Here is a 17319-nt window from a genome sequence, read left to right as displayed (position 1 = left end):
TTTAATTACATTCTTTCATTTAAAACAAAAGGCTCTATACATTATATGTATTCGACATTCTTAACTACTCGTTTAAGGGGTTTCTTGGTGGGATTATTACTTGTTAATTTTCTCATTCTGATTTTTGGACAAACAGATCATGATCATGAATTTATAAACTGTTATTTGTTAAACTATTAAACCATTTATAATGTAGTTCAAATGATCACCTCCAGCATGCATTATTTTAACCTTTACACAAAATAATATATAATATTTTTTGAAACTTGAAAGGTGCCTTTTCCTGCATAACTTGTTGATTTTGCTTGTGATACTAAGTACGAATAACACAAGTACCGTACTTATTCCAGTAGGATTGTCGATTTAAAAAAAAAAAAGTATCATTACACTAAGATATTCGTATTTTGATTTAACTTAAAATTTGCATTGCATATGTTTAAACTCATTTGATGGCAACACAATTATACATGGTTGAGAGTGTAGAAAACGTATTGCTTTCATGAAGTGTTTGCAGACTTAATTTATTGTAACCTTATCTTATCTTTGAGAATGGTCAGCCCAGTGGTGATACAGTAGCAGTACACACCAAAATAAATCTTTAGCAATGTGCAGGGTTTGGTGCTCCCAGTCATGTAATGGCCAATAATAAGCGTTAAAAACATTACAGATTTTTTAAACATGTTGCTTTCAAGTTTACATAGTTTAGAAATGATTTATTTGCTTAAAATGCTTAACATAATGATGATATAGTGTAGCATTTTATACAGAACTTGCTTTTATGCATTCACAGGTCAGATGGGAGGTTGAGCTACATCTGGGGAGCTTCTCAGGAAAAGCAGATGGTGGACTGATGTCCTCTGTTTACAGTAAGTAATACAAACATTCTATTAATAACTTCCATCCAAATAGATTGTTTTAAAGTTTCAGCTTTAAGCAGACATTTCTAATCAAAGGACAGCCTAATGATACACTTTACACCCCCTGCTGTGGCATTGTTTTTGCAGAGCATAAAGGCGATAAGAAACAGGAGAGGTGCCACCATTTTCCGCCTTTGCAGTTTTTTTTTCTGGTTGATTATTTACTGAAGTGTAATAAATCCGACATACTGTACTGCCATAGTTCAAATCAAAATAGCCTTGTAAAGTCACTTCTGTATGCATGCTGTTGTTGACAATTTATTGTCCACCTGCCTTGTTGAGATTGTTCCCTTCTGGGCAAACACAGGGAGATTGTTTGTAAAAGGTCAACGCCTACTCAGTGGTCTAGCAGTGCAATTAGTTTGTGGGTGCACAATAAATGGCAATTGTGACAGTCAGTGTAATGAGGGTTTTTCTTTACTCATTGACCTGTTGCTGTTTTGAATAGCTGGTCTCTCTGCAGAGTATGAAATGCACACAGTGCAAGTGATGATGTTAAGGGGAACATGGAGTTTGGAACTAGGGAAAGACTAGGACTTTAGGCGACACTATTTGTTACACACTCTCGACTTTTTATGATCTAATCCTGATGATCCAGCCAATCCAGCCAATACTGACAGGCGGAGGGGGCGGCCTTGCAGTCATACATAGAAATTATTTAAGCTTCTCCCCAGTCTCACTTGGTTGATCCTCCATACAACAATAGACTGGTTATTGTATGTGTCTTAATCTTATTAATATGTTTTTAAAATCAGAGTTATTTTTTCTTAGAGATTTTAATATACATGGGTGTTTCCCCTTTTTACTCCTTGTTTACCTCTGATTTTATGAACCTCTTATATTCCCTTCTTTTAAAACACATGGAGCTGGCAGCCATGAAAAAGGGCACACACTTGACCTGGCTCTCTCCATCCTGAACCCAACCCCCCCACATTGACATTTCCCCCCCCCTTTAAATCCACTCTGTTCCTCCCTCATGTCAACCATTTACTGCCAACAGGTTTTTGCAGTTTTTGAATGAATAATAGAGCCTCACTGTATAGGAGCTTGTGTTTTTAATATCTCATAGATATTAGAGGCTAAACTGTAGCTCCAGTCAGATGTACAAGTTGAATGTATCTTCTCTGCCATGGTTGGATGAAAAGATACATGTAAGGAATTTAAAGACAAAGCAGGAAGGCAGAGTGGGAACAGAAAAAAGGCAGATGATGTCGATCCTCTTAAAGAAGACGATTCCAATTTTTAATTTTGAACCTCTATGCTTTTGTTTTAGATGTATTACAAATTGTCTCAACTGTTCTCAGCACAGCACTGATACTGCAACTGTCATAGTCTCAAATGGCTTACAGTACAGATCCCATCGATACTGGTCTGTACTCCACATTTAAATGTGCCTTGCCCTCAGTTTAGCCTTTAACAAAGTGGATCTAAATCAGCAGCCTGAAAAACCATGTCGGTATCAGGGATCTTGCGATGGATTAGTTGATCTCTATTTGTCAAACAGGTTCTTGGGAGCAGGCAGAGAAACTCAGTCACCTCTTTTGAATCTCTTCTTGGCTGGCTTTAATCATTTGTCTTTTCCTTAAATGAAGGTTATTTGTTGCAGCTTCTTAATTTTATTTTTCCACTTTTAAGCCTTTAGTATTTATTGTAAGTGCTACATTAATTATGTAGTATAATTTATATATACTATTACTTACTAAGTCATGTACATACTTTCTTACCTTCGTACTAACTTTTAGGCTTTTTTCTCCTGACGTGTGTTTGGACCGGAATCACATTTGATTGAAGAACTGTCAAATGCTTCATATTGTACAGCCTGTCTAATATCTTCCATGTCATTTGAACACTTTATCACTATAGGTAGGAAAACTCAATCCTTCACAACCATTCACCGTTAGACAGATGTCATCCTCCTCTCCAAACCCACCCCCGATAGGAAATTGTGCAGTCCCTTTGACGTGTGTGTCTACGGTTCTTAAGTCTTCATTTGAATTGCAAAGCATGAATCAGGCCTTCTTTGAATGTATTGTGTGATGTTTTGGCTGAAAACACTCAGGCCCTGTGGGATGACACGTGTCATCCGCACTTCAGAGCTTCCCTCACTTCACTCTAACTGATGAGCGTTGGTGTTGTCTAATAACTCAAGACCCCTGTGAGGGAGGGAGTGGGGGGCGCAGGCTGACACTGACATCAGGGTAAACCAGGAAGGCTGACAGAAGAGTGCTGGGAGATTGTGGGTATTGCAGAGAGAAAAGGACACGGTGAATTCAGTACAGAGTAGTCGGCTTGCATCCAACTGTTACGGAGAAAGTGATTGAATGCAGGGTAGCATACCGCAGTCTTAGTAAATTAAAGGTATCCACAGCCCTCACCTCCTCTCAGCTCAGCTTGGAGACTTGAATGGAGTTTTCACAGCGTCTGGTGCCTGGGTGCCTTCACTACAGGATTACTTTCCACCAGAGGGACCACATGTAACCTACATCTGTCAGCCTTCATTAGCTGTGTCAATCTGGATGGCGCTGTTAATTTTGACTTCACAAATGATTTTCTTTGGCTAATTTTTCGACTTGGTTGGCACATCTAGGCAATTCTGACTTGCAATCCAAAGTTTCCAGCATTCAACTTTTAGTCATACTTCATCATGCCGTTGAACATGCTGTCTTTGTTAGTTAAACTAAATGTGTTCAGTATTAAAAGAGGATCAAGATATTAGGCTCATCTCTGTTGGGAAATTCTCAATTTGACACTCCGTCGAACATCTTTCATCTCTTCAGCGTGACTGAAGATTTCTTTGCTTCCTGTTTGATATTGATTGATGTTTTAATTTCATAACAGTTATTGATCCTTGTAGGTTTCACACTGACTTCTCTCCTCGCCATTTAACATTATTAGATGCAGTTTCCCTTTTTAAGATGTGATGGGGAAAATTATTTTGAAGCCTCCATGAAAGAGATTTCCCACCTTGAATACAGATGAATGGTGAAACAGTGTATATAAGGGGATAAGCCCACAGCGCAGTGGGACGTCTCCATCTACAGCGCTTTCATGTGAATCTCATGTCAAAGGGGCTTTCCTTAAATACATGGTGAATACTAATCCATATTTGATCTGCTTGCAGTTTTTTAATAGACTTGTTTTTAATAATTTTGCTAGCTTGGCAAAGTGAATATGTTTCATTATGAATTCTTGTGCCTCCTACATTCATATCTGTGTTTGGATGTTTATGTGTGTTCATGAAAACACTTTCCAGAGTGCTCAAAATAAAAGGGTTTTAATGAGCATCCTATAAGAGATGTGGGATGTCCCTCCACCTTGTGGCAGTGCAGGGGACAGCACCCCAGGCTACATCACACACACACACACACACACACACACACACACACACACACACACACACACACACACACACACTTTACTGCTACTTCCTATACCCCGCCCATGTTTTCCCTATAGTGTAATATTTGATTATGAGTCATGTGTTTACAGAGCAGATTGATATTTCTTTACTGACATAGTATTTGCTCACTGTAATACTTCTGTAATACCATCCAGGATTTAAATGTTTATGGATGAACTCATGTCATGCTGTGCTGTTGAAGGCCAGTTGTAATGCAGAGCTATATTTAAACTTCCCCTGGGGTACCATTAAATCATGTAATTTCTCCATCAGGCCTGGCTGACCTCGTTTTAATATCCACAGCAGACGGCATTAGGAAAAGAAACATTAAAAAAGAGGAATATGGAATTGTGTATCTAATGTGCTATCTTACATTTACATTTTATATTCAAGCCTTTTTGCAGACATTCTTATCATGTTAGCTAAAAGCAGAATAAGCTGAAATGCCTTGCATTTGGATGTTGGAGCGGCTGGGGCGGGATATTATGTTCTGTGATACGGTTGTGTGTTTGTGTCTGTTGCCAGGAGGGAGAGTTAAAAGCGTGTCTATGTTTAGTTTTGCAAAGCGCGCAATCCATTTGGACCACCGAGAGAAATGAGAAAAAGTCATAAAAGGCTGATGCATATAATGCCTGTATTGTTGTTGTTTTTTTTCCGGGATGGATAAGAATACACAATGTGTTTTTCACTCGGCTAAATCAGATACAAAACTTTAACTGCGTTTCACTATATGATTTTGGGGGAAGAGGGGACAGACTGAAACATTGCATTGTGTTTCAACCTTATAGACTGTTAAATTCAATTTGGCTATAGTTTTTTTTGCAGATAACTTAGTTTGTGTTTGACAGCATGGGCTATTAATGCTGTGGACTATAAAATGTCTTCAATTAGTCCTGTATGACAGTAGAAACGCGTCTGTTGGCTCCTACATCTGCAGCACTGCTAACCTTGAGTGGGTGTTCCCATCCACACGGGATGCAAGATTCCCCTATTCCCTTCAAAAGCAAGCGAGAGAGGGGGGGTGAAGACAGACTCGGAAACAGATATTTATAGAGAGAGTGGGAGAAAGTGAAATTATGGCTTGATAGTTTAAAGGAAGAGGGAGCAGCAGAATGACAGAGTGCCTAGGTAAAACAGAAAGATGTTGAAAACTACAGATGAGCCAAGAAGACTTGGATGATGCTGCAGACACACCAGAGGCTGTGTGGACCCTCCTGTAAATGTCTGTGTCTCTGTAGGTCACGTTGGCACCTAACTGTCTGAGTTGATCCTAATTAAGTCCCGCAGATATTATGAATTAGTCACTGAAGGGCTTAAGGAAATATCTTCTTAGGGTGTGTCCTGCATTTACTGTATACATCCATTGTGATCACCCTGTGTCATCCACTCCTCTGTCTATTAACTTTAATTACTGTGCTAACCCTTAAAGGTGGGGTAGGGAAGTTTGAGAAACCGGCTCGAGATACACTTTTTCTTATATTCCATGGAATGCTCTTAACATCCCGATAGCAATGAATATCTTAAGTGCTTTGACAAAAAATCCATAAAAATAATGTAATCTGTGGAAGCCGTAATACTGTAAAAAGCACGACCAATCATCTGAGCCGGCCCGGCTAAAATAACTGGATGGCCTACCTGCCTGTCAGCCTTCCATCTGTGTACAAACTTATCTCGTTCCCTCATTGGTCATGTGCGCGTTCGTGTGTGTTGGAGGAGGGGCTCTGTAAGGAAGTGGCAGATTTTTTCCGGTTGTGTATTTTCAAATTCCAGCGCACTCGAGCTGGTTTCTCCAAAATGACCTACCCTACCTTTAAAGCAGATTTTAATACCATAAGAGAATTTGAAATATGTCCATGCTGCACACATAATATAGGTACCTGAGTTTATTAGCATAGTCAATTGACAGGAAATCGGCTTTCTAGTGCTATTAATGTTAAATAGTATTAATGATGCCATCTGGGTAGAGTTATGTCACTAGGTAGATGGCTGAAATCGTAAATCTTCCTTCTGTAGTCAAATTGGCTCAAATCTGTCATCCTTTTCTTCTGCTCTGACAACTGAAGCAACCATTTGTGCCAGGCACCCAGGAATCTATTGGCCTTATGACATCGAATCTCTGCAAGGCTCCAGACTCCCACCGAGCTGTAATTACAGTTTCCTATCTAACGGGATTGTACCAACCGAGCCCCACTGAGGCTGTGCACTAAATCTCCTTGATGTCGTCACTCAGACATCCAGATATGGACGGCCAGGAGAAGGCTGCGCCGCCTGGAAACGGGCTCCTCTCCTGGGTGGTTGATGTATGGACCCTCATGGGCTAGTTTTAACGGATGGTCTCTGTTCCCGCATTGGGCCATTCTGAAGTTGTTGTCACACTGGGCAAATATGTCCGGGAGGATAGATGGGAGTTTGCCGTGTTCAGGAGAAAATGTTGTCTTGTGGACACACGGCTGATGAGATGGTGCAGACAGAAAGAGCTTTGTAGGAGCCTGGCTGTCAAGAAAGGCAATAAATGAAGATATGTGGAGTAGGGTGTTGGTTACGACTCAGATGTTCAGCATTGTATGCTGCATGGGTTTTTTCAGAGCAGGTACTGTAGATATATTACAGTTAGTTTGGTTAATGATTCTTTCGGAATTACGACATTGTTTATACAGCAACAACAAATGTCGTTTCGGATTAAATAATTCATAGTCAATGCATAAAAGAGTAAGAAAAAGAAACAAAGGACTATAAAACTTTAATAATGATATCCATGATCAATGGGTATGCAGTCACTTTCCATTTGTGTCCAGCGATTTAAAATAACAAGTGTTCAATCTGTAGAAGGCTGATTGATTGAGTGTGCTTAGGAATGTAAGTGCCATATATTTGTATTTATGGGGCTTTGTTCTTCCTGAAAAGTATTTTTTTAAGGACATGAATTAGACAGAGATGTTAAACATGTCATGGAGCTTTGTTGCACGCTGAGAGAGAATGATGATGAAAGGTGCCGATTGTCTCAGTGCTTCAGTTTGAAATATTGATTTGTTTTTATGTTGATGTCCCAACTAGATTAAACACTTTTCAAATCAATGCCTGCCGTTTGAAACTAAGATAAAATAATAAGACTTGGCTATTCATTGTCAACACACCACTTTTGTGTGTTCAACAAACATTTGATAAAAACATGGACATAAAGTGGAATCTTTCACAAGATGCCAACATTATGAAGCAATGATTAAGCATTTACAGCAAAACTCATGACGTATAGTCATTCACAGCCATGCATATCAGCATGTCAGTCCACAAGAAAAGTGGAACTGGTTGTGCTTTGAGCTGGTCTGCCGTGCAATCAAATTTGCATTAGTTCGAAAAATGAAAGAGGAATAAAAATAGCAAGACAGATAGCTGGAAGGGTTTCCTTTTCTTTTTTGTAAGCCTGCTAAGTCGAGCGTGGTTATTATGAGAGTATCAATCCACATTACGACACACGGCTGTTCCACTCATTTACAACACTCTGCTAGTCCTCAAATGGGAATATCACAGTTACTGTATTTAAAAGTCACATTCATTATTTGTTATTCTTCCAGCTTTGTAGAGGAATGTTAATAAGCCCTATAAGCCATGCAGAGCTTTGACTCCTTGTTACTGCACTGCAGGGTTTATTATGTCCTGGCGTGTGCGAGGAAACACATGGTGCGAGCTTGACACTTCCCTATTTTCCTAAAACTTGGTGCAATAGTAATGGCTAGGGCAGACTGAGTGTGCAAGCTTGCGAACATTTAATTAAAGCATTTTTTTTATTTGGAGAGGTGGCTGGATAAATTTATAAGGAGCCTTAATATTGGCCAATATGCTCTTTTCATTTCCCTTTAAAGCTGCTGGTAGTCTAATTGGACTAAAAGTGGTTTAATATAGACATGAAAGGTCTCTGTGTTCTTTGAGGAGTCTGCTCATCTATGGACTTTTCAGTGTCTACAGTTCAATCTCTGTACTCTCATTTTGTGATACCCAGAGAAGAGGTCAATACAAGAAACTCCCAAAGCAAAGAAGGAAGTCAATGGTTCACTTTTGCCTTATGAAAGACAGATCAATAACACAAATGTGTGCATTTAACACAATATTCCTCAAATGTCTAGTAGCTTTAATAGATAAAAGCTATTGTCCTCGTTGCTATTAGTGTATAAAGCATGCCTCTCAGTTTGAATTGTTCAGAGAGGTTTTTCTGTGAAGCTTTGAATTTCAACTAACAGCATGAAGAAAACCCACATCCTTTAGCTCTCTGATCACATCACTTCTCAGTGGTTTACAATGATTCATGTCACAGTTGCAGGAAAACAAACTCACACCATTAAGTGATATTTTTCAAAATCTTGCTCTTGATTTGGTGCTAAAAGCTGAAGTGCTAAAACCTCACGATTGTATTGAGTTACGCCCCGCTTGTGCACAGACCTGAATAATTGCATTCCTGCAGTGTGTCTGTTCATGTTACCATCTCCATGGGTATCGACTACACACACACTACACACACACCTTTGGTGTTTGAAGCTATGAAGTATAATGTACTGATATTTCTTGCCACCAACATGAGGTTGGTGGCTCACTCCTTAGTTATTTTCTTTTTGGGGGATCAGAAAACCATGGAAATGAATTGGCAATTCAGAATGTCCCCTTGGATATCAGTGGAAACGAACAATTTAATTTACTCTGCAAAACATCTAGAAACTGCCTGATGAATACAAGTGTTTCTTAGTATTGAACATTACGGGTTGGACTTACTGTGCTGACTCAAGCTGCAGTTTAAAAGGGGAAAAGGGACATAAAGCATAATGGCGTCTGCCGTCTGGCTGTGATACTGGTGGCAACAGGCCTGTAAGTCTGGAGGCAAGGGGGAGGGAAAAGGAGAGGTGAGTGACTGATGGTTATGTGTCAACCCTCCTCCTATAGTGAATGTTGAGAGGGAACAAGGGTGGCTCACTAATTGGGGCGAGATGGAAAAGTCACTGTCACTCATGATCATCTTCACTAATATGTTTGGAGGCGAATGCCAGCTGAAGCATTAGTCACTGGAGATGAAGGCTGCATTTCCACTCAAATCATCTTGTTTGGACATATAGCTTTGGTAATAATAAGCTAGGTACCACACTGTGCTGCTGAACAGATAATTATTGAACATCTGTACTTTTAATTTGCAAGGCAATCTCAGAGAACAGCCCTCTGAGGCCTTTTACTTATATTTGTTTTTCTCTAACACAACCTGTACATCAATCCAGCAGTAATAGCAATGTCAAGGATAGTCATGAGGGTCATAATGGAGTATATTTCTTAACCTCCTTCTGTAGCATCTATAATTTTTCTCTGACCTTCATTTGTCCCCTTCTTTCAGAACCCTTCATGCAATATCCCGAGGGAAATAATGGCAAAGAGAAGGAGTGCGGGATGCAGCCTCTGGGATTGACTGTTAAATTAACGGGAGACACGCTATTCCATTGCGCTGCTTAACCATTGTGGAAAACAGATAGTGACAGCGATAACGAAGCAGGTAATGAAATAGTAAGTGCTCTTCTAACTGTTGTGTATGTTTATCACTTTATTTGCTTTGTTGTAGTCTTCACAGGCTATAACAGAGGAATAACAATCCAGCTGTTCCCATTGATGAGAGGAGTCACATAAAAAGTCTAAAGTTGATGACAAGATCATTTAATTTCACATAATAAGCATTTTCTCCTCGTTTAAATTACAAATTAAACATTGCTTTAGATATTGTAGCTCAAAACCATGTTGCAACGGGTATAATTACAATCAAATGACACTATTAGATAAATATGCCACCAAATTTATTTTCTCTGTTTTTAATGGCTGTTTAGTACTAGTTGGCAGTGACTCTTCTCATTAGATAGATAGATTTCTGCTCGTGAATTTAACGATCCGAACAAAGGCGACCATTTATAGGATGTAATTTGAGTGGCTTTTAAAACCTGCTAAGATCTGGTTTCCATAACTCTCTAACTGGGGAAACCAGCAGCAATTATGGGAGTTGTATTAGCATACAGTGACTCCCCTGAGCTGCAGTCATGCAGCAGGTGGGTAATTGGCCCTGAGCTGTACAGTGGGCACTCTGTGGGTCTGTCCTTGTCTCGTGATGGGGACACCGGCTGCTCCAGAGTGTGGACCTATCAGCTGGCTGCCCTCTGAGCCAGCTGCAGCATTTCATAATTAACCAAGTGAGACGAGCACAGTCAGAGAGAAAGACACAGCTCTCTACTGTTACTAGCTCTCCTCAAACCTCGATCATTCACATGCATTACATGTGGTACTCCTCTCTAGTCTGTTCTCTCTTGCTCTCAGTTCTTCAGATCTACAGTACTGAGAATATATATGTGCAGACAGTGTGTTAGTGAGAGAGACACAGAGTTGTATTGCCGAGAAAGAAACAGGACTCCAGAGGCATCCCTGGTGTTAATTGAGGTTTAATGTGATTTGTTTTGCTGGCCCTTCAAGCAGCCCTTCCCAGTTCATTGAATAGGATCCCCTGTGATCACTCTCTATGACCTGAGTTACATCTGTGTGCTTTAAACAGCCTATCTGCAGAATATAAAATGATGAGGCTAATGCCGCAATGACACAGAGCAAAGTGAATAACCATTTAAACAGTTGTTCAAGCACCACTGCAGGCTACTTGAGAGAACTGTCCTTACACACAAAGCCTGTTTGACAGTAGATGTAAGCCGGCCAAAGGGCTGATGCTGGCAGGATACCAGGTGTATCTAATGCACATCCATGTTTGTGCTTACATAATGATATAACCCAGTGAGTCCTGCAGGTGTGGTTCAGTACTGTGAGCAGAGGAGCTTTCAACAGAGAGCTGTAGTACATGCAGAGGTATTTCCTTGTAGGTCATACATTATCAAAGTCCTCTTTCTGTTCATTAAATACCTGAAGCAATCATTCTCCAGCATACACTGAGCATAATTACGCACTACAGCAATGAGACTTGGAGGAGTCTGGTAATATCTGTAGAACTTCATCCCAATGTTCCCTTTTCAGCCGTCAAAGCTCCAAAGAATTAAATGAGGAAAAAGGGGCCATTCATGTCTTTTCAGATACAAAGAAATGGTTAATCATAGTGATCAATAGACCTCATTGTGGTCTTTTTCTATGTAACCCCTCATACCAAATCACCTCTATTCACAACAAGGTCGGTGACTCATTTCTACTGATCGTGTATTTAATATGACATTTACAAATGCTTTTTTAAGCTTTGATTACCACAAACCTGAGTGAGCTGTGGACAATATTTGAAAACCTCAGAAGGTGAAAAATTGGGCAGATCACACTAGGCCTAAGAGAAAACATTGTTTCCGATGAGTTTTGCATGAACTGCCTCTTAATCAGTGACCTCATCATTGGTAGACACAGGTGTTGAAGGGGAGGTAGGCGGCGTTCATCTGTATATTGCCGTGCCACATCATTTCATTCAATGCCATATTCAGTAGGGACCACAATGCATGTGCACCAATGGGATTTTCTTTTTCTATTATAAAAATGTACGGGCTACCAGGTGCAGGTCTGTGGGGGATGTATTTATTTATTATAGACGGGCGTGTCGATGCGCAGAGCTATACCAGACCAAACCGATCATTCTATCTTGAGTGACCTTTCTGCATTGGTGCCACTGCACTGCAGTTCATGAATGTTTAATGGGAAAGGCTGGCTGTTTTGGGCCTGCCATGCTGGGTTTGCTACCTGATGGAAACATACTAACTCAAAGGCAGGATGGAGGTTTAAAACAGTGGGTGCTGCAAACAGAAAATAACCCCTCGGACCCACTTACAGTCTCTGTTGTGTACATTATATTAAATAATGCTGTCAGATATCACTCAAGAACAATAGACATATAGCTATAATGACAAATAAGAAGCACAGGCAGAGGGAAAGCGTGGGTGAAGACTAAATAAAGAAAGAGAGATCTATGAGAGAACAGGAACAACAGGATGCTCTGCCGGTTAGGTGTCATCGCCACAATGTTGTCTTTACTTTCTGGCCTGACACCTTTTCTGTCTCCTTGTGATTCTTACCTACAGTACCACCATATTTTCTCTAGACAGGAAGCACCTTGAGATGAGTACAAAAGAAGGTAATAACAAGGAGCATTTGCAGGAAAAAAACTGTAATATTAAAAGAAGATGGGGAAGATAATTGGGTTTGAGTAGAACTGAGATTGCACACAAATGGTGAGAAAATGTTTTGGAGGCTGGTGGTTTGCAGGCGGACAGAAATGCAGATCACAATTACCTAATTTATAAAAAGAACCCACATCATTTCCCTGAAAACAAACACTCAGCCAGTTTGTTGATGCCATGTTTGACTATAAAGGCTCAAACAACATCAAATCTAATCAAAGTCTTGCACTCTTTGTTTGCAAGATAAACACAATCAGCTTTTCACATCTGTCTGACAGCATCCCACTCGTCCAGCTGTATGGAGGAGACAGCACAAAGGGAACACTAGTCAACTGTGTCATGAAGTGTGTGTAAGAGAGACACTAAGGCTGCCTTCACACCATCAAAGAGCAGGGAAACGTTCACTCCACTGAAGTCGTACATTTGACTTCCAGGGTGGCATGACGAGATAAAACCTTCTCTGAGCAGAAATCTGGGCGAGAGACAAGCAGATGATTCAGCTACACTAACACAATGGACTGAATAAGAATATGATTTTAATAAAAACTCTCTACTTTAGAACTCCTACATATTCAGTGAGTCCAACCATGGTCGCTCAGTTCTAGCATAATATATTCATAAAGAACAGGGAACAATAAAAAAGAGGATGAGATTGGAAAAGTACAACTTTTATCAATTGTACTTTCATGTCATACATTATACAAGTGATAAGAATCAGCAACAAATGCTCAAATGATTATTTTCAGCTTTCAAATGGCAAAACATACAAAAGCCTTTGCCACTTTAATGATGCCTCCCTGCAGCTTGAGGCGCCTCTTCACATTTCCAATGGTTCTCAGCTGAGAAGCACTGAAGAGGGAAATAAATGATAGAGCCCTTTCTGTCGGGGATGTGGTGCAGAGAGCAGGTCTCATTGATAATGCATCAGCGGAAGGAATCCATCAGGACCACACACATTTAATGCATGAAGCGTGTATTTATGCATAAAGGTGCGCATGGCTTATTGCCCCCGAACCTGTGGCTAGGCTAAATGGGGCCGAGCCCACCCCTCTGAATTGTCCCCGAGTACAGTAGCTCAGCGGCTCCACTAGACAACACTCCTGCCCAGTCCCAGACAAAAGGATGAAACATTCATGAGATGTCTTGGCGACAATGGCAGATGCAACATTGTTTGGCTATGGTGGACTCGCAGACTCACCCCCTCCCCCCCCCCCCCTTCCTCACACATCTTCATATCTTTTGGCCCACTTCCTAGAGCTTTGAGGTGAAAACATAAACCCAGTGTGGAGTTATTACTGAATGAGCTCCTGCAGAGAATGGACTGACATTTCTCTCCCTTTGTTGTGCCTCTGACCTTTTGAAAATATCACAGATTAAATCTTTAATTATTTATGAAGGCTAGTTGTGGTGATGGGAGAAGAGAGGGGGATGTCGCTACATGTGATGGGGGCATCTTACTATCCGAAAAACATATTTTAACCTACCTCAAATCCAAGCTCTGAGATGCCCAGTTTGCTATTTGAAATCCTCAGATGTTTTTTTTTGTGATTTGTGTGTGTATTGTCCTCTCAGATATTCAACTGTTTTAAATCTACCTCCTTGGAAGTAGTTGCCTCTTCCCAACATGTGTATAATACTGTTTTAGTGAACTTCAAAACAGCCGCCCTCAGATCCCGCTAACTCCTCGCATTAACCACATCAACTGTAAACAATCCTGACACATTTATTAAGAATAATCAAATAATCATGATGGGAGAAATAATAAACAAACATCAGAGAAAATAACTATGCTACATGGGGAAAAAAGTATTTCCCGAGAGAATGGTTTAACCGGTGTTTGATATGGAAATTGTCTTTTTCATCGGAACCCCCAGCAAATGTCAGGAGGGGACACTGGGGAGGGGCTGAACATCTCAATTACAGAGCGCTAACATGCATCATTCCAAACAACCCATGAAATGAAAGGCATCATTTAGATGGATCTGTAGCATCAGTGGGAATAAATCATAGCAGCAGCCTAATAATGTAATACTCCAGGGTGCATCTGGAAATTGCAGATAGGAATTGACAGCAGTATCTGCATTATGATATTTCAGCTGATTAAGTTGGCGAATACTATTTGGAAAATGCACACTGTCGCTGCAAAGTAAAATGATGTAATAACCTGTTCCTTTGAGAGTTAATGATCATACAACTGCACCTCTAACGGCTGTTTCCTGCTTGCCGTTTAATGTCCTTGAACTAAACTTTGGTTAAAGTAATAAAAGGATTTGTCTTTCCTCCCAATTAACCTTTTCCAGGTTTAACAGAGTTAGGAAATAAGCTCCTTGGTATTTGGAGCCTGTACTTTATAGTGACAAGACATTTGAAGTAGGCTTTTCCTGGCTATTTCTAGTTTTTGAGATGCTCTGTTTATTGTCTCAGAATAACCAAACTGGTTATGCTTAAAGCGATCTACAGTCTTTCTAAGTTCTGATTATTTTTGAACTTTTAAAAAACTGCCCACCAGATTTTGTGGTAGAACTGCGACTTTAGATATCAGATACAAATGATGAGAAACAAAGGGAAGTTACTCTTATTTGCTTTCCTTATTTCAAACATTTTGTGGGTAAAAATAAAGCGCAATCTTTCTCCGTTTCCGTCAGCTAACTCTAAAATGAATGTATTTTGTCGTGGTCCTCTCACACAATTTGATGGGTGAAGGCAAATCCTATCAGCGCAGGTTTTATAAATGGTTTCTAGTTTGATCAGGTGCATTCCAGAATAATGTGCCTTGCTACTCTAAAGGACAGATATTCACTCTCATTACTCTTATGTCTAAAAATTGCTCACTTGTAAGAAAGCATTCTTTAAAAATGACTCAAGGAAACATAAAAGTACAGACTTTCATTAATCAGAATTTGTATTTATCTTGGTGTGCCCAGGGCAGGAACATGGCAATACTTCAGAAGTTAGTAATACAAAATATTTCTTTTTTTATTTTGATGCAACAACAGTACCACCTTTATATCCCATATATGAATATATGTATCCAGTTTATTCAGAAAGGCATTACAATATAATACTCTATATAATCGTGGGACAGTATGCCTCACATTTAAATTAGCAGGTAAACAATGAATGGTGCTTTTAATAATCATTAGGACTGCAGTATATGACATTACCAAGGGTTGTTTTAACAACCCCCACTTAGAATGACCTAATTAGCTGACCATGGAGGGGTGAGATATTTTTTGTACCACTGATGTCACCTCTGATTGCTCTGCTTGCCCATCTGGAAAGATCCGTTGTAGGTGTTAAGGAGTGGTAAGACATAATAAAAAAAAATAGCATAAAGAAGCATATCAAAAGATTTCAGCAATTGTAGGATTATATTACTCACTGGATGTATTGTACGTTTTGATCACTGGCTGCACCCTTTACTGGTAACGTTTTGATCAGATTTTCTCAAGATCAAAATGTTTTCTCACATAGTATGACACGGTTGGGGGCAGTTCTGCTCAGACTGTAATAGGGGAGAGTTTTTTTTGCTTGTTACACTGCTCAACATATTCTCTAGCATCTAATGCAAATACGAATGGAAATGCGAGATGTTGAAGATTAAAATAATTACTTGGAATTTGAAAAAAAAGACTGCATTTAAGGCTTTAGATGACCCAGTTTCCAGGCATCCATCCAGTGGCTTAGTTGCTCTGGAGGCTTCTGATTGTAGTATTTGTGTATTCAGTGTGTGTGTGTGTGTGTGTGTGTGTGTGTATGTTTCTGTTTGTGAATGTATATGTGTTGTCTGCGCACGCACACAAACATGCAAATGCTTTTTTTGTGTTGATGTTCTTCCTTATATGCAGCTTTTTTCCCCCTGCTTGTGTCGGTTGGTATACATCCTTAGATCTCATCAAAAAACAGTGACCTAGATATAATTAACCCCCTCAAACCAGCAGCAAAATGTTATTTAAAAGTGGCACACAACCCATCAAGCTGCTCTGCATGTCAGCACAGAGCTGCTCCCCATGCTAAAGCCTGGGTTCCTAATAGAGCAAGATATCGTGGACTCGCTGAAGCATGTCAAGCTGGAGGCACACAAGTCAAGAGCTCAGAGAAATGTGTAGCAGACAGGTGATGGAATGAATAAGCTTGTCTCAAGGCGGGTTCCTGGCTGATGGGTACTTCACACCAAATAAGCACATTCTAGAAAATAAGAGCTTCCGTTGAAATGAGAATGGGTTATTGAATAGTAGGAAAACAATGAATGCCCTGAAACAGAGATTGAAATGTATTCTTGCTCAGATAGCTGCCTGTAAGACATTATGGTGTCATTTTCCCGATGGCTAAACATCTCCTCTCATCTCCTTTTGAGGTGAATGAGCATGCACATCATGCACCAACTGTAAGAATCCTCACTAACGCGCAAGATCCTGATTACACTTTCCCTTTAATCTAATAATCTGATTTAATTTGAATTTTTCATTTGATCGTGCATATACGGTAAATGTGGGAATACAGTACACATTCAACTCCAATAGCAGAGTGACCTATGGACGCTGTAGTTATTACATAGAAAAGACAACCCCCTGTGTATTCTATCTGATAAGATCAGTCGTTTTTAGTGTTTTTTCACATCCTCCTCATGAGATTGATTTTCTCTGAAGACTCCTTAGAATATCAAGAATCTGTAGCTCATGCATGTATCTGATTGCATTAATTATGAGTTACATCAACTGTTGCTCACTTGCTCACAGTATGTCATGAAGTGGCTGCTTAGTCAGAAAACGGGGAAATGAATTCAAGGATCTAAATGAGGATTGATATAATTACAGATCATTAATGCTACTTTGAA

General features: G+C 39.9%; 1 long non-coding RNA gene across 1 annotated transcript in view; it reads left to right on the top strand.

The window, feature by feature from the left end:
• The first annotated feature begins 789 nt into the window (after positions 1–789).
• LOC307044007 overlaps positions 790–17319 on the top strand; it is a 97390-nt gene continuing 80860 nt past the window's right edge. Inside the window, exons 1-2 of the long non-coding RNA XR_013809499.1 lie at positions 790–866; positions 9686–9841. This is a non-coding gene — a long non-coding RNA (uncharacterized lncRNA). The remainder of the gene's footprint in view (positions 867–9685; positions 9842–17319) is intronic.

Source organism: Notothenia rossii (genome assembly GCF_949606895.1).
Source record: "Notothenia rossii genome assembly, chromosome: 6".
NCBI lineage: Eukaryota > Metazoa > Chordata > Actinopteri > Perciformes > Nototheniidae > Notothenia > Notothenia rossii.
The sequence above is the reverse complement of the archived record's forward strand: the minus strand, read 5'-3'. Positions and strand labels throughout refer to the sequence as shown.